This window comes from Humulus lupulus, chromosome 9, assembly GCF_963169125.1.
Source record: "Humulus lupulus chromosome 9, drHumLupu1.1, whole genome shotgun sequence".
In the NCBI taxonomy this organism is placed as follows: domain Eukaryota; kingdom Viridiplantae; phylum Streptophyta; class Magnoliopsida; order Rosales; family Cannabaceae; genus Humulus; species Humulus lupulus.
The window spans coordinates 146,415,528-146,432,347 of NC_084801.1; positions in this window are offsets into that span (position 1 = coordinate 146,415,528).

The window sequence follows — 16,820 nt, forward strand, 5'->3', positions numbered from 1 at the left end:
GTGGATTTATACCCAAAAATATACTAATAGGTCTAGAGTTTTTTTTTTTTTTTTTTTGCAAACTCCATTATCTTTTGGTGCTTGGTTCACTGTTTCTTGTTCATTTCTACTTATTGAAGCTTGAAGGACTCAAGGGGAGCTCGAGATTTAGCTATAGAGATTCTAGATTGTGTGTTCCCCAGCTAGATGCTTGGTGCTTGAAGATTTCCATTGGAATGGCAAGTTGGTTGACAAATTCTAAGGAATATAGCGGCCAGTTTGGTAGAATTGTTGTGTTGTGGGGAAAAACAGGTGCAATTGTGCTGTTGGTATAGATTTTAAAGTGCTATGAGTTGAAAAAGTTGTATCAAAGTGTTTGGTAAACTATATATAATTAAAGTGTTCGTAAATATTAAAAGACCAAAATAAATATCATATTTATTTTATTTTATTAAAATAAATTCACAAATAATAAACATACTTAACATATTTCAATATAAATATTATATTTATTTAAACATGTTTTTTTTATCAAGAAAGAAATGAGCTTCATTAATCAACCAACCAATACAACTGTACAAGACAATTCACCCAATTCAATCCAACCTATACTGTACAAACAGAGAAAGGAAAAAATAATCCACTCAATCTAATTACATTGTAATTTTGCCTATAAATCTCTATTCCTATAATGTTAACTTCCTATTTTTAACAATGAATAACCTATACTGGATAATATTCATGATATCAATAGCTAGATAATTAGCTGTCCAAGTAAACCCATCAAACAAACATATGTTTCGGTTCCTCCAGAGGTAATATATAACTGCAACCAAAATCATATTGGTGACGGAAGAAATGATTCCAGGTCTTCTACTAGCAAGCCAAACTGTCCAACCAGTAAACTCAATAGGCCAAGCTCTAAACCCCATCCAAGCAAAGATTAATTCAATTACCTTCTTGGAAAGATAACACTCAAAGAAGAGATGAGTGTGACTCTCATTATAGAAACCACAAACAGGACATAACAGAGATTCAAGTAGAATACAGAACTTGAGTATGTTGTCACGAGTAAGAAGCTGAGAGTTTACCACTTGCCAAAGTAAGAAACGATGCTTAGGGATTGATATCCTGCACCAAACAGCTTGATGATAGCCCACTGGTTGTTGGCTAAGAGTACTATTATTGAGTTTAGATGCTTTAAATATCCCTGTTACACCAGCAGCTTTCACCTCAGCTGGACTAAATTTTTCCCTCAAATGACAAAGTTTCCTCCAATACTAGCTCGAATCAGGCTTCAGCTTGTAATTCCAGAAATTGAAGCCTTTCAAGTAGATAGAGTTAATCCATTTGACCCAAAGCAAATCATGCTTCTCAGAAATGGCCCAAATATACTTAGCTAAAATAGCTCGGTTCCAATTAGAACCATCCCTGAAACCGAGACCACCATAAGCCTTAGGGAGACAAAACCTTCTTCCAAGAAGCAATGTGGATCTTGCTTCTTGTTGACCACGATTTTGGCTAACGACAAATAGACGTCAAAACTATAGTAAACCTTCAAGAGAAAATACGACACTGATAATTTTATAGTGGTTCAACTCCAATTTATTGGTAATAGCCTAATCCACTTGGAGTTGTGATATATAGATCTACACTTAAGATCAGATGAACCTGTGTCAACTGAGTTTCTTAAGCGTAAGTGAAAAAGTACAAGATTTCTCTCAGAAAAATATGTAGTGCACCAAATTTTTTTTTTTAGATTATTTAAATTTTGTGATTTATTTTATTTAAATGTTAAGTGTGATGAATTGTTTTATTTAAATGTTGTTTATTTTATTTAGTTGTTGTTTGTTTTATTTGATTGTTTGTTTAATTGTTAGAATTGTTTGGTATAATCTTTTGAATTTAAATTTGTTAATTGTTTGTTTGGTTAATTAATTTAATGAGTGAATAATTGTGTAACATGTTTATTTTACTATTAGTGTTACATTTTAAATAAGTGTGACAATTGAGGTAATTATGGGAGTTATGGTTGAATGCACCAAGGTGCATGGTAGATAGAGATGCACCCTAGTGATTTAGTATGTGCTAGTGCATGGTAGCATGGTACACATGTGTAGATTTTCTACACACTCTTTCCTTTATTGGATTTATTTTAGTTAAATACAAAAATAAAAATAAAAAATAAAAAAAAAAGGGAAAGGAAGGTGCTTGGACGTGTAGTGTGTAGTGTGTAGTGGGAAAGGGATTGATTTTTCCATTTATTTTTCTAAGGCAATAAAATCAAATATTGGAAGAAACTATCTATTTTAGGATAGGATGTGATCACCCTTTATTCCTTATATCTAATATCATAAAAGAAAATAATAAGAAAATTAAGAGAAAATAAAATAGAAATAGGAAACTTACCATTTTGTGTTGGTGAGGCTTTATTGAGAGAATTGAATAAAGGGGAAAGGAAAGGAAGAGAGGAGCATTTCGTGTGGCTGTCGTAACCTAGAGAGAGAGAGAGAGAGTGAGAGAGTGGCGTGTAGAGAGAGAGGGAGAAGAAGAAAGAAAGGAAGAAAGAAGAAGAAGGTGAAGAGGAACCAAGTCTAGAGTATGTTTTCTTGTATTTTTGTTTGTCTATTCTCTTTTTCTTGATTATATGATATTGACTTTGTTTATTTGTTGTGTGTGTGATTGGATTCTTTCTCCTCCTCATGGTGGTTTTCAAAAATAAAACCCTAGGCTTGAACAAGTGGTGTGAAGTTTGGGTGTTGATCATATTGTGTTCTTGATTTTACAATCAAGAGAGGTAATGGTCTTTCTTAGCCTATATATTGGTTTTGATGGGTTTGTCTTTGAGGTTGTTCATGTTGATGCTAATGGTTTGATTATTGTAGGATTGATGATTATGATTTGTATTTTTAAGAGAATATGTTTTTTTTAAGAAGGGCTCATGGGTATGATTGAGAAAATGGATTTGATAGGGTTTATAATGAGGATTATATTTTATGTTTATATTGCTATGGTTATTTTTTTTTAATCTTTGATTTATGAAAAATGGCAAATGATGATTTTAGAAATATGATAAGAAGTATGTGATTTTTGTATCAATGAATCTTGATATGCATAAAAGGAAGAATGATAGAAATATGTTAGGGTTATTATAAAGGCGTGTATATGAAATATGGTGTTTATGAATTTATGTATGTTATTTGCCATTGTTATTGTTGTTGGATTTCATGTGTAGATTCAATGGAATAGAAAAAATGGGTTTTATAAGATTTCATGTGAATATGTTAGTAATATTCTTAGAATTATGTATATGGTTAGAGTATGATGAGATTTTGGACATGTATGATTTTATGTAAAATTTTTGGGATAAAAGATGAATCTCATGAGAAATTAAGCTTGCTGATTTTTTGTAAATAATTGGGTAAAAGTTTGATAAAAAAAAATGATTTGCATGCATAAGTAATGTCTTTGATGTTATGTTAATTTTATGAAATTAAAAGGGGTATTTTAAGTCCCATTAAAATGATATTTTACTCAAATAATTACCTACAGAATTTTTATTGAATTTTTGAGAAAATATGAGTTTTTTTTTTTAAATTGAATATAGTGATTTTTAAAGATAAAAATAGTTGCTGGAATTTTTGTAAGAAAATGTGAAGTGAGTTTCACTAAAATAAATTTGATGAGTTTTTGGAACAAATTATTATCCTAAGTTATGGTAATATTGAAAAGTGGTATTTTAATATGATATGAATGCATATTTTGATAAGTTATGATTTTTTTATTTTGATTGAGAAAAATATTTAGATTCTATTTATTTGTGATTTTTGAAGAAAATAAATAGTGGCTGAAAGTTTGTTTTAAAAAGGTTAAAAATGGTTATTTAATTGTCACATATGGATTTATGTTACATAAAACTAAGTCTTAAATAATTTAAATAAAAATATATTTTCCACATTTAAAAATATATTTTCTCACATCATTTATGTAACACAATGATAAAATTTATTTTTCTAAAGAAACATATTAAACATAGGTATTTTAATTAATTCCAAGCTTTTTGGTTGATTCTTTGTAATTTGAGATTAATAAATAAAATTGTCACATAATTCATTTTTTAGCTAAATCAAATTATTTTATAAAATAAAATAATGTTTTGAGAAATTTAATCAACTTAGAAATTTTAAGAAAAATAAAGCATATTATATATCTATTATTTTTTTAAACAATAAAAGTAGGAAATGTAGAATTATCGTTTTTAAAACGTCACAATTACGTAATGCTCCCACGTATGCATGTTACATGCAACTCCACTTTTACGTCCAAAATTATGTTTATTATTCAACTATGTGGTTTTTATAAAAAGATCATGCATGTAACATAGATAAAATGAGCATTATTCTTTTATAGCTTTATGTGTAGTTAAGAATAATTGCGTGTTATGTGTGCATGGCCCATGCACACATGAGTTGTATGGAAGGGCAAAATAGTAATTTTATGAACCTAAGAAATGTTGTTTTGATTATGATATAGGCTCGTTGAAAGATTGTGAAAATTTCTTAGCTTGGACCTGAGGTAAGAAAGTTAGATAGATTCTATGATTTTATGCTATGAATGGTAAGACTGTTGTATGAATGAATTGTTATGAGATATGAATGTCATAATGTGATGATATGTTGAATATGATATGTGTATGGATGTTAGATACATCAAACAAGTTACGATGTTAGATACATCAAACAAATTACGATGTTAGATACATCGACCGAGTTACTATAGCTAAAGACGTAACTCCTAGGGCGAACGCGCCGAGGTTATTCAAGGACCAGAGACTCTTGTTTACCTCATAGGGTGACATGGACAACTAGCGAGCCATGCTCATCATGTATGCTGTATGATTGTGATATGATGATATGTTACGATTACGTTATGATATGCAATGATGATATGTTACGATTACGTTATGATATGCAATGATGATATGTTACGATTATGTTATGATATGCCATGATGTTTTAGATGAACGTTAGTGATTGTATTGTTGTATTCTTACTTGCTTATTGTTTGTACTTCCTTACTGGGCTTTTAGCTCACCCCCTTACTTTCCTTCCAGGTAGCAAATAGGATTTCTTTATGGCACGCATGGTAACGTGAGGAGTTCTATCATCATGGGGTGTATGGCGTGGGGTAATCCTATGGACGGAAAAACGATCATCGTAGAATGCCATTTAAATTATGTTTTGTTTTTAAGAGACTTTCCTAAATTATCAGTGGGACTCAGTTATTTAATTTTTGTTTCTTTGAACTTTGCATAAAAATCTATGTTTTTTTTAAAACTTATGGCGCCAACTTGCATGGTTTTAAGCAAGTCCCCACTGAGACTTTGATAATGAGTGGTATTCTTTTATAAACTGTGTTATGCGAATGTTTTGTAAGTATTAGTCTAGGGCGTTCTTTACAAATACATCGAACAAGTTACTATAGCTAAAGACGTAACTCCTAGGGCGGACGCGCCGAGGTTATTCAAGGACCAGAGACTCCTGTTTACCTCATAGGGTGACATGGACAACTAGCGAGCCATGCTCATCATGTATACTGTATGATTGTGATATGATGATATGTTACGATTACATTATGATCTGCAATGATGATATGTTACGATTACGTTATGATATGCAATGATGATATGTTACGATTATGTTATGATATGCCATGATGTTTTAGATGAACGTTAGTGTTTGTATTGTTGTATTCTTACTTGCTTATTGTTTGTACTTCCTTACTGGGCTTTTAGCTCACCCCCCTTACTTTCCTTCCAGGTAGCAAATAGGATTTCTTTATGGCACGCGTGGTGACGTGAGGAGTTCTATCATCGTGGGGTGTATGGCGTGGGGTAATCCTATGGACGGAAAAACGATCATCGTAGAACGCCATTTAAATTATCAGTGGGACTCAGTTATTTAATTTTTGTTTCTTTGAACTTTGCATAAGAATCTATGTTTTCTTTTAAGACTTGTGGCGCCAACTTGCATGGTTTTAAGCAAGTCCCCACTGAGACTTTGATAATGAGTGGTATTCTTTTATAAACTGTGTTATGCGAATGTTTTGTAAGTATTAGTCTAGAGCGTTCCTTACAAAATAACTCAAGAATACCCGAATTCCCAAAAGCTTAGATAGAAAAAATCCAATCAGAATCCCCTCAATGATGCCATGAGCTCTTTATTTATAGGCTCAGGGATCGTACAAATCGAAGTCCCTCCATAATCGGGATCATTCAGTTGCTTTAACCAATATTTAATTAATAGTCAAATTTAAAATACAACAATATGTGATTTCTTTGGGATAATCTGAAAGATTCCCGCTGTGGGTACGAATAATTCTAGCTGAAGTCGTTACTGAGATTTTGTTGCAGAGTTATGATCTGTCTGATCGGCCAACTCCACTTCCTGAAGTCAGACTGGTCGGCCAAAACACCCTTCTGGTTAGGCAAAATATTTGACTGACTGGATAAACCTGACTCCAAAATGACTGGCCGGGCAAAGCGCTTTACTGGTTAGTAAAAAATCCTTACCGGTCAGCCAAAGTGCTTTACTGGCCAATAAAAAATCCTTACAGGTCGATCAGAAATTTTATCTGGTCGGTCAAATCACTTCCAAACCAAATAAATAATTTTTATGAGCAGTAATATCACAACTCTGAATATTAATCTCGAACCTTTTGCCTTCTTTGATAACACATTTATTGACTATTAATATATCCCTCACTACCATGTATTGCCACTTGTCACTTTTGATCGCCACGTCATCGTATTCAAATTTTGGGGATAACATTTGCCCCCCAAGTTTATTATATGATATACTCACATAATAAACTTTTTCTCAACTGCTGAGGGCATAAAAAGAAAAACTGACTTTCCACATTCTCCCGCATTTTCAAACAAACCACGACTGAAATCTTACTAGACCACGATCATAGTAGTTACCTGTTCCCAATCGTGGGGAAGAGAATAGCAAAAAGAATTTTAAGAGTCTAAGGGTAAGTGAAAATCTCCACTCTCTTCCCTTTAAATAGACCAATAGGTGCTCACAATTCATAAGCAAAAATGCTCATAAACTACCCATTACTCTCTTTTTGGCCGAAACCTCCAAAGAACTCCAAAAAGGGCTCCAGTTTCTTCAAGCACATCCAAGGATCCTTAAAGAAATCAACACTTCTTCAAGATATTAGGGTAATTTCTTCTTCCTCATCTTCATTTGTAAGCTTTTTAAGCTTTAAAATTTCACATAAAAGTTTGTTAGAACCCATATGTGCCGAAACACTCTTCTTAGAATGCACTCTTGGATTTGTGTATGAATCTTTAATGAATGATGTAATTTGTGGCTGTTTTGATGTAGTTTAGGCTATGGGTAAATCAATTTGGTCTCCAATTTCATGAAAATTTGAAGAAAAAATTATTTTTCACTCTACATTGCATATTTAGGTTTATGGGTATTTGATGAACACTTCTTTCCTTAGAACCTCTTAAGCTTTTCAAATCCCACCTTTTGATCTTGATGTAGTGTCCCATGAATAGAAGAACATGTTTGTGCCCCATGCTTTTGAGTTTTATGGTCTTTTCGGACCCTATAGCCAATCGGTTACTGTTTTTGGCCCTCAAATTCATACATGACTAGTAGGATAGCCTAGATCCTCAGAAATAGCTTATTGGAAACGCATGTGTATGACCGACCGGTTATCCTCTTCTAACGACTCGGACACTCCACGCAAACCGCTCGGATGCCTAGCCTAGTCACTCGAACGCCGCGACATCCGCCAGGACACCACGCGAACCACTCAGGCACCATAGCATCCGCTCGGCCATCACCCAGCCGATCGGGCGCTCTTCCATCCACTCGGATGCCTGGCAGACTGCTCGGGCACCACGCCATCCACTTGGACCATCGCACAACCGCTCGGACACCACGCAGACCATTCGGACGACACGCACACCGCTCGGCCACCCACGCCATCCGCTCGGACGACACGCACCCAAGCCTCTGAGCTTGTAAAAAAATTCATGCATTTTAGGCACCAAATTTTTTTTTGCTTATTATTGCTACCTTCATACATGTTTATCTGGGGAGTGAAAAATATTTTTACTCCTTAAATATTTTTTCTTTTCATTCATTGATTTATGTTTGTTTGGTTCACTCACCTCCCCATACTTTTTTGTAGATGAATCGCTTCGACTACAGGGGAGGTGACAACCATACAAACTCTGATTCTTCAGCTCCTAAGTCAAGCGACACTCCTCAAAGCAGCAATTCTTCATCCAAATCTCCTAGCAGTCGTACTCCTGAGGATCGCCTTCGTCACCCCAAGAAAATCCTTCCCCGGTCGTCTTTATGCTTCCTTCACGAAGAACAGTTTCTTAATCAACAGCTTCAACATCCACCAATGAGGGTGAAAAAATCTAATCGACTTCCTCAAGACCAAGATCCTCAAGTGGCTCGTAGAGCGACACAGAAGGTAGTGGAACATGGTGAAGCTCAAACTGCATCTTCTTCAAGGCCGCTGCGCCAGATCCAAAAAGCTAGCAAACCCCGGAGAAAGACTATCCAGAATTTTACAACTAAGATTCGGCAATCAGCTATTCTAAAACCAAGAAAAGATGAAACGCCCTCTTGGTTCATAGCCAAACCTTCTAAACTTAACTCCAGCATGTTTGATAAACACATTCGGGCTTCGGGCCTTGAAGGAGTAAATGTGATTTTCCTGTGACCTCACTAGAGAGCTAACAATCCTGGTGGACCCTATTGCGCCTGGTCCATATGCCACGTTTTTGCAGGAGCTACTATCCCACTGCACCCCTTTTTTGGTCAATAGCAAATTACTTCAATGTCTCTCCTTTCCAGATAGCTCCTAATGGAATTCAGACATTATCTGCTTTATATATTCTCTACTTCTTTCAAGGCTGGGATCCACCCACTCCTCATGAAGTGCATTACCTCTTCGACTTTAGGACCAACCCAAGCCACAAGAATACAGGTTTTTTCCACCTCTTCCATAGGCATAAAGGGATTAAATACCTCCATGGTATCGCACATAAATCGAATCCCGGAAAATACTATACAGAGTATTTTCTCACTTCAGGCATTAAGGCCAACAACTTGGCTTTCACGCATGCAAGTCCTTTCCATCAACCTCTACCAACTAAGGAAATGTATTCCCGAGCAGAAGAACTTGATAATATGTCTACCGAAGAGAATAATGTCAAAGGTGGACAATCTTCAGCTGGTGGGGTTGTTACCAAACAATCAAAACATCATAGAAGGTAGCACTACTGAAGAAGTGAACGCAACTGACTAGTCAAATGCTGATACTGAAGTAATGACGGATCAATTCTCTCCTGAACCATCTCCCTACTCACGCCGACCAGGTGACCTTATTATTAGGGAACCCCTTCCAGAAGACCATCATAGACGTGCCATTCCTACAAATCCTGGGAAAGGAAAAACCCTTGAGCTCCATAGAGAAGTCAGCTCATCATCTGAAGAGGAAGACGACTTTCTTGATGAAATTCTAAACTCAGGTTTTTCTGCTAATCAGTAACCATAGTTTGGTGTTTTGTTATAAATAACTTCCTTCGAGAATGATTGTATGAAATCTGTAGAGTTATGTGGTAATAGTAAAATTTTCACTTACTTATATATTGTCTCCCATTTTTACTAACAAGTTTTGTGCTTCACTCTTTTTTTGCAGATCCAGGTATGTTTAAGCAATTCAACACTTCCTTTGCCCAAAAGAGGAAATCTGGGGAAGGTAGTAGCTCAAACCCTCCGAGCAAAGTCGCGAAGACTGTACCGACCAACCAAGGGAGATTATCTGACCAACCTATCACCATCCCGCAGTTGACTCCTTCATCAATTCCTCCTTCTGCTAGCTTAACACCTACCAGCTCGACTGGCTTAAGTGAGCCCCTTTGCATTGCTGGTGATATTGGAAAGGAATTGGTTGACCACACTCTACACCATACCAAAAAACTCAAAGCTTTGAGTCTTTACCCCAGCTTTGTGTTGAAGTTGTCCTGCAAAGAGGTCTTGCTCAAATGATGAGTGTAAGTATCCTATCACCCAAACATTACACTTTGTTATTAATTGTTTTTACTCTAAGTAGCTTTCTCTTATCCATTTCAGGCACTTATCACTATCAGTCATGCTCAACACCGAGCAGTAGACTATAAGGAATTGGTCAAAGTCTTGAATGATCAATTGGTGGAATCCCAAGCGAAGATAGAGCAACTGACCAAAACCGAGAAAGACCTTCAAGAAAAAACTGAGTAGGCAGAAAAAATAGTTGCTGACCGAGAAAGAACATTGAAGGAGTTGACAAATGAGAACAACAAACTCATCCAAACCAACAAGAAATTAACCGATTAACAGGAGAAATATGTTCAAGAGATTGAGGAGTTGAAGCAGGATAAGGAAGTTGATCTCGCTCGCTACGAGGAAATCTTATTCAATTGCTTCTACCAGATTTGGAAGCTAAACAAACCTCTCAACCTTGACTTTCTTTCTGAAGAAGCAAAAGCCGAGGAGGCAGCCCTTCCAGCTGGCACTGTGCCTGCCTCTTTTTCTCTATCTTTTCGGCCCGAGGAAGCTCCTGATGACGATGGTTTTGACCAACCAAGAAACAATCCTTTCAACCAGTGAGCATCTTGGACTGACCAAAGAAAGTGTTTGGCCGACCATAGGCCATGCTCAACTTGTAAAAACTTTGTCTCTTGGCTAGTAATTTGGTTTTTTGATATTTTGCTCGTACGGCCGAGCTATTTGATACTTCATTTTACTTTTCTTAAAGCATTCAAGCCTTTTCCGAACAGTAAAGTTTCTTTAGTTTATGTCATGAATTTTCACATGAGTACTTAGTTTTCTAACTTAGAAATTATAAACATTTCATAAATCCCTACTAAGTATACTTTCTCACACTCTTATTGCTCTAACATTTTATGAGCATAGTGTTTTGTTTACACACGAATATCTACTCTTAACTTAAAATTTTGAAAAATCCCAAATTACTTAAGCTTTGTCAAACAAGTTAGCTTAATGGCCTTTTTTTACTTCAAAAATTTACAAGTCAGCCTAAAAACAAATATCTTTACTCGTGCTCTTATTGCCTATGTGAATTACATACCAGTATACCCTATGTAGCCCCCAAGTGATCGAGGGTTGAAAAATCATTAGTCACTTGCTACTTGCTCGAATCTGTTCGAGCAGTTATTACTCGTGAAACACATAGAATACAAAGAAAACATTTGAGCAGCTAAACACTGCAAAAATATTCGACCAGTTAAATACTGGTAATTTACCTGATGGATATCGACCAGTTGAACACTACCCGGTTTTTTCTGACCAGAAATTTTTTTCAAATGTACTGACAGTTGAACACTGCCAAAGTAAAAATAATCAACACATATGCATAATTTGTAGCAAGATTCGACTGCGCTGCGCGTGATCTCTTTTATTATTCATAAAAAATAAGGGCAAAGCGTGTCTAATCACGAGTCTTAAACAAACTAAAATTGTTTCAAAAATAAAATGACTGGTCAGCAAATAACCAGCTCACAAACAAACTTAAATAACAAGTTAAACACTTGAAACTAAGCTACCACTCTGTAAGCAGTATTCATTGGTAATACTTCCTCAGGTGCTCGCCATTCCAATAGTTCCTGATCATCTCTCCATTTAGTCGAGAAAGTTTGTAAGTGCTGGGTGGCAAGACTTGCTCAATCTGATACGGTCCCTCCCAGTTTGGTCCTAGCACTCCAGCTGCTGGGTCTTTGATGAACACTTTTCTAAGGACCAAATCTCCGACCTGGAATTTTCGATCTCTGACTCTGGAATTAAAATAGCGGGCCACTTTTTACAGATGGGCAGCAACTCTCAAGCTTGCTTTTTCTCGTTTTTCTTCAACAAAGTCCAAAGATTCAGCTAACAATTGGTGATTCTCTTCCTGGTCATACATACTTCTCCGATGGGATGGTGGGTCAACCTCGACAGGCAACATGGCTTCATATCCATATGCCAAGGAAAAAGGAGTATGACTAGTTGCTGTCCGGGCGGTAGTTCTGTACGACCAAAGAACCTTTGGCAATTCTTCTACCCAAGCACCTTTAGCTTGCTCTAGACACTTATTTAGAGTATCATTTAAAGTTTTATTCACGGCTTCAACTTGCCCATTGGCTTGTGGATGAGCTACCGAGGAGAAACTTTTTATAATGCCATGTCTAGTGCAAAAAACAATAAACAAGTCACTATCGAATTGAGTGCCATTGTTAGAGACTATCTTCTTGGGCAGACCATAGCGACATATTATATTCTTAACCATGAAATCTAACACTTTCTTCGAGGTGATTGTTGATAGTGGTTCAACTTCGGTCCACTTAGTGAAATAATCCACAACAACTACCACGAACTGCACCCCTCCTTTTCCTTTGGGTAGCCTCCCAATTAGATCAATTCCCCACACTGCAAAAGGCCATGGACTCTGCATCTACTTCAAAACATTCGGAGGTGCCCTGGGTATTTTAGAGAATCTCTGGCATTTATCACACTTCTTCACGTACTCCATGGAATCTTCATTCATTGTAGGCCAGAAAAACCCTTGCCGCAAATCTTTTTGGAGAGACTTTGCACCCCATCATGATCTCTGCGGAATCCCTCGTGCACTTCGGTCAATAAGTTTTTTGACTGGTCAGGTGTTATGCATCTAAGTAGTGGCATAGAGTACCATCTTCTATATAATACCCCATCCATCATAATATACCTAGCAGCTTGCCTCATAATCTTCTTGGCTTCATTGCGATTATCTGGTAAGATTCCTTGCTCAAGGTAAGTAATGATGGGCGTCATCCAAGTGTTAGCTAATGTGATGGGCATGGCTTCCTGCTCATTAATACTCAGTTCTACCAAGTATTCTACTGGTACTATATTTAAAGTTTCAGCATCTTTTGCACTAGCCAATTTTGCAAAAGTGTCTGCATTGGAGTTTTGGTACTAGCTTAATAGTATACTCCTCGAATTGTGCTAGAAGGTCCTTGGTTTTATTCAAGTATGCCACCATGCGCAAACCTCTTGCCTGATATTCCCCTAAAATTTGGTAGACCATCAACTGGGAATCGCTGTTTATTTCGACCAACCGGGCACGGACATCTCTAGCCAGGCGCAATCCTGCCAGGAGGGCTTCATGCTCTGCCTCATTATTAGAAGCATTAAATCAGAACCTCAACGTACAATGAATTTGATGTTGCTTAGGTGTGATCAATATAATTCCCGCTCTTGAATGATGTTCATTTGACGACCCATCAACAAAAAGTTGCCAGGTAGGAAAATTCTCTCTCTGCCCAGTCACATTTGCCTGTCGGTCGGGAAGATTAGGGATCCCAGTGCACTCAGCAATGAAGTCTGCCAAAGCTTGTCCTTTAATGTCTGACCTCGGTTGATATTTGATTTCAAACTGGCCTAATTCAACAGCCCATTTAAGTAAACAACCAGAAGATTCTAGTTTTTGTAAGACTTGGCGTAAGGGCTGGTCGGTAAGTACTTTAATGGGATATGCTTGGAAGTACGACCGCAATTTGTGAGATGCAAGTACTAAACAATATGCCAATTTCTCGATCAAGGGATACCTCGACTCTGCTCCTATCAACCGCTTGCTAACATAATATACTGGATGTTGTACCTTATCTTCTTCTCGTATTAGAGCAGCACTAACAGCATGCTCTGTGACTGTCAAATAAATAAAAAGGTCCTCTCCATCTACTGGCTTTGAAAGAACAGGAGGTTGAACCAAATGTTTTTTTATGGCTTGAAAAGCTTGCTCACACTCCTCCGTCCATTCCAATTTTTTGCTACCTCTAAGTCAGTTAAAAAATGGGACACATTTGTCCGTTGATTTGGAAATGAACCTACTTAGAGCAGCAATCCGCCCAATCAAACTTTGCACATCCTTAATCCTAGCTGGAGACTTCATTTCCGCGAGTGCCTTTATCTTCTCAAGATTCGCTTCTATTCCTCAAGAGTTAACAATAAACCCAAGGAATTTTCCAGAACTTACTCCGAATGAGCATTTGAGGGGGTTCAGCTTCATGTTGTACTTTCTTAGTACTACAAAGCATTCCTCCAAATCTCATACATGTCCTTCAGCTTCCTTTGAATTTACAGCATATCGTCTACGTAAACCTCCATGTTTTTGCCGATTAAGTCGCGAAACATGCCATTCATTAAACGCTGGTAGGTGGCTCTTGCGTTCTTCAAGCCGAATGGCATAACCTTATAACAATACAACCCTATGTATGTTCAGAAGCTAGTATGCTCCTCGTTGGGAGGATGCATACTAATCCGATTATACCCCGAGTAAGCATCCATGAAAGACAAAGTTTCATGACCAAAAGTTGCATCAACCAACTGGTCTATCCTTGGTAAGGGAAAACAGTCCTTAGGACATGCTTTATTCAGATCGGTGAAGTCCACGCAAGTCCTCCACTTCCCATTGGACTTGGGCACTAATACTGGGTTTGAAACCCAGGCGGGGTAATAAGCCTCTCTTATGAACCTATTTTCCTTTAGTCACTCGACTTCCTCTTTGAGAGCCTTCGCTCGCTCCTTGTCAAGCAATCTTCTCTTATGCTACACTGCTAGGTAGCTTTCATCCACGTTGAGCATGTGGCTGATCACAGTTGGTGAGATACCCACCATATCCTTGTGAGACCAGGCGAAGACATCTTGATTTCTTCGCAAAAATTCTACCAGTTGTGCTCTCACTTCCAACTTCAACTTTTTTCCAATTTTGACCCCTCTGGTCGGGTCACTTTCATCTATTGAGACCTCCTCTAACTCTTCCATGGGTCCCACTTCACTATCCAAATCCCCAAAGCGAGGATCAAAGTCCACTCCCTCGCTTTGGGCAACGCCCTATTTGGTGACTTCATCATCGAATGGGGCTTGTTGCTTATTGAAACCAAGAGTACTTTCCTGGTTGATAACTTCTAAAACTTTCTCTTGGTCGGCTACAACCATAATGCTATGTTTGTAATGCCCCGGATTCCCTAATGTGGTTTATTGGCTGGATTAGTAGGCCGGGAGGGCCATAATTGTTTAATTATGCCATTAAATGTGTTTATGCATGTTTATGGGAATTATATTATAATATAATGTTAATTGTATGCATGTCGACGTTATGTGTTGAGACCGCATTATGATGTGGGTTTGTTCGAGCTATTCGACATGAGACGATCTTAGAATATTGATTAGCGGTTTAGTCACAACAGGTTTAAGTGTCGGGACTTGGGTTGAGTCTCGGGGTAATTTTGATGATTAGAGCGTTACCGGGGGATAAAGGGTAACGGGTTGTGAATTATTGGTGTTTGAGATTATTGAGGATAGCGAGAATTGGAGAGCGTTAATTATGATTAACGAAATAGGAGGAAAGCACCAAATATGCCCTTAGGAGTCTTTAGAAACTATTAGTTGACCTAGGGGTAAAATGGACATTTCACCCCTAGGATAGATATAACCTTTGACAGCTGAAGAAGAAAGTGGAAAAACAGAGTATGCAAAAGAGTTCTCCCGTACCTTCTTCTCTTCACCTTTCTTTGTGGTTTTTGAACCAATTTTGAGGATTCAAGCTTGGGAAGCAAGCCCTGGGAGTTTGGGAGTGTGTTCCACCATTGAAGACCATCATAAGCCGAGCTTTGGGTAAGTTTCTAACCGTGGTTTTCTCTGGTTTGCCCTGTTCTGGTTTTATTTTGCAGCTGAGATTTCTAGGGTGAATTCATGGTTTTGTTGGGAGTTTTGGCTAGGATTCCCATGCTTGTGATGTTTGGGGTGTGTTGGAATGGTTTTTGGGATCATTTGGCATCAAGAATAGGATTTGGAAGCTTGGAAATCGAGTTAGAATTGAAGGAGTTGAAGAAGGTCGGTTCAGGGGAGATTGGGTCTGGAGGTAGCGCTATAGCGCCCACCTTAGGGCACTACAACGCTCCTCAGGAGGCTTTCTGGCACTTGGGTGGTTCTGAGTGTAGCGCTGGGGCGCTAGGGGTTGAGCGTTGTAGCGCTACCCTGTTCCTTCTAAGTCCCGTTTTGAGTGTTTTTAAGGGTTTTTGACTTGGGGTTTCAATCCTTAAGGCCCGGGATCGAATCTACTCACCGTGTGGGCATGTTTCGAGGTCCCGAGGATGGTGCTTAGGTTAAGACCCTATTATTATGGATTCTCAATAATGAAGGTTATAATTGGTTGTGATTAGGTAACCGCTAAGGAACTAAAAGATCGATCGTTCTCAGGGGTCGTCCTTATCATACTTCTCGCTCGAACCTAAGGTAAGAAAACAGTGTATGAATACAGTTGCACCCTGTATAGGTATATGACATGCATGGTTTGATATTGAAGCATGTTGGTTGATATATGTGGATGTGGATTTCATATTAAATGCTAATGAACGCTGATTACCTGTTTATGACACTGACTAGTCAGGGACCGACTCTAAAGTCGATGATCACGCATTGAATAGCTCTATGGCATTAATGTGGGACCGACCCTAAGGTCGAAGAACTTATAAGCGCTTGCCTGTTCTACGACTAGATGTCTATAGCCAAGGTATATGACCCCGGTGACCGTTAGTCACGTGGCTAAGGGACGTTGTCCATAGCTTCGACTCTAGGGTCGTGAGGAAGGTTATGTTGGTGACTAATCACCTTGCACCTGTCCTGATCAAACTTATGAAAGAACCACTCGTCATTTGAGCCCTGGTGACCCTATCATCACATGGCTAGAGGAGGCTGTACACATTAATGTGACTTTTGGCT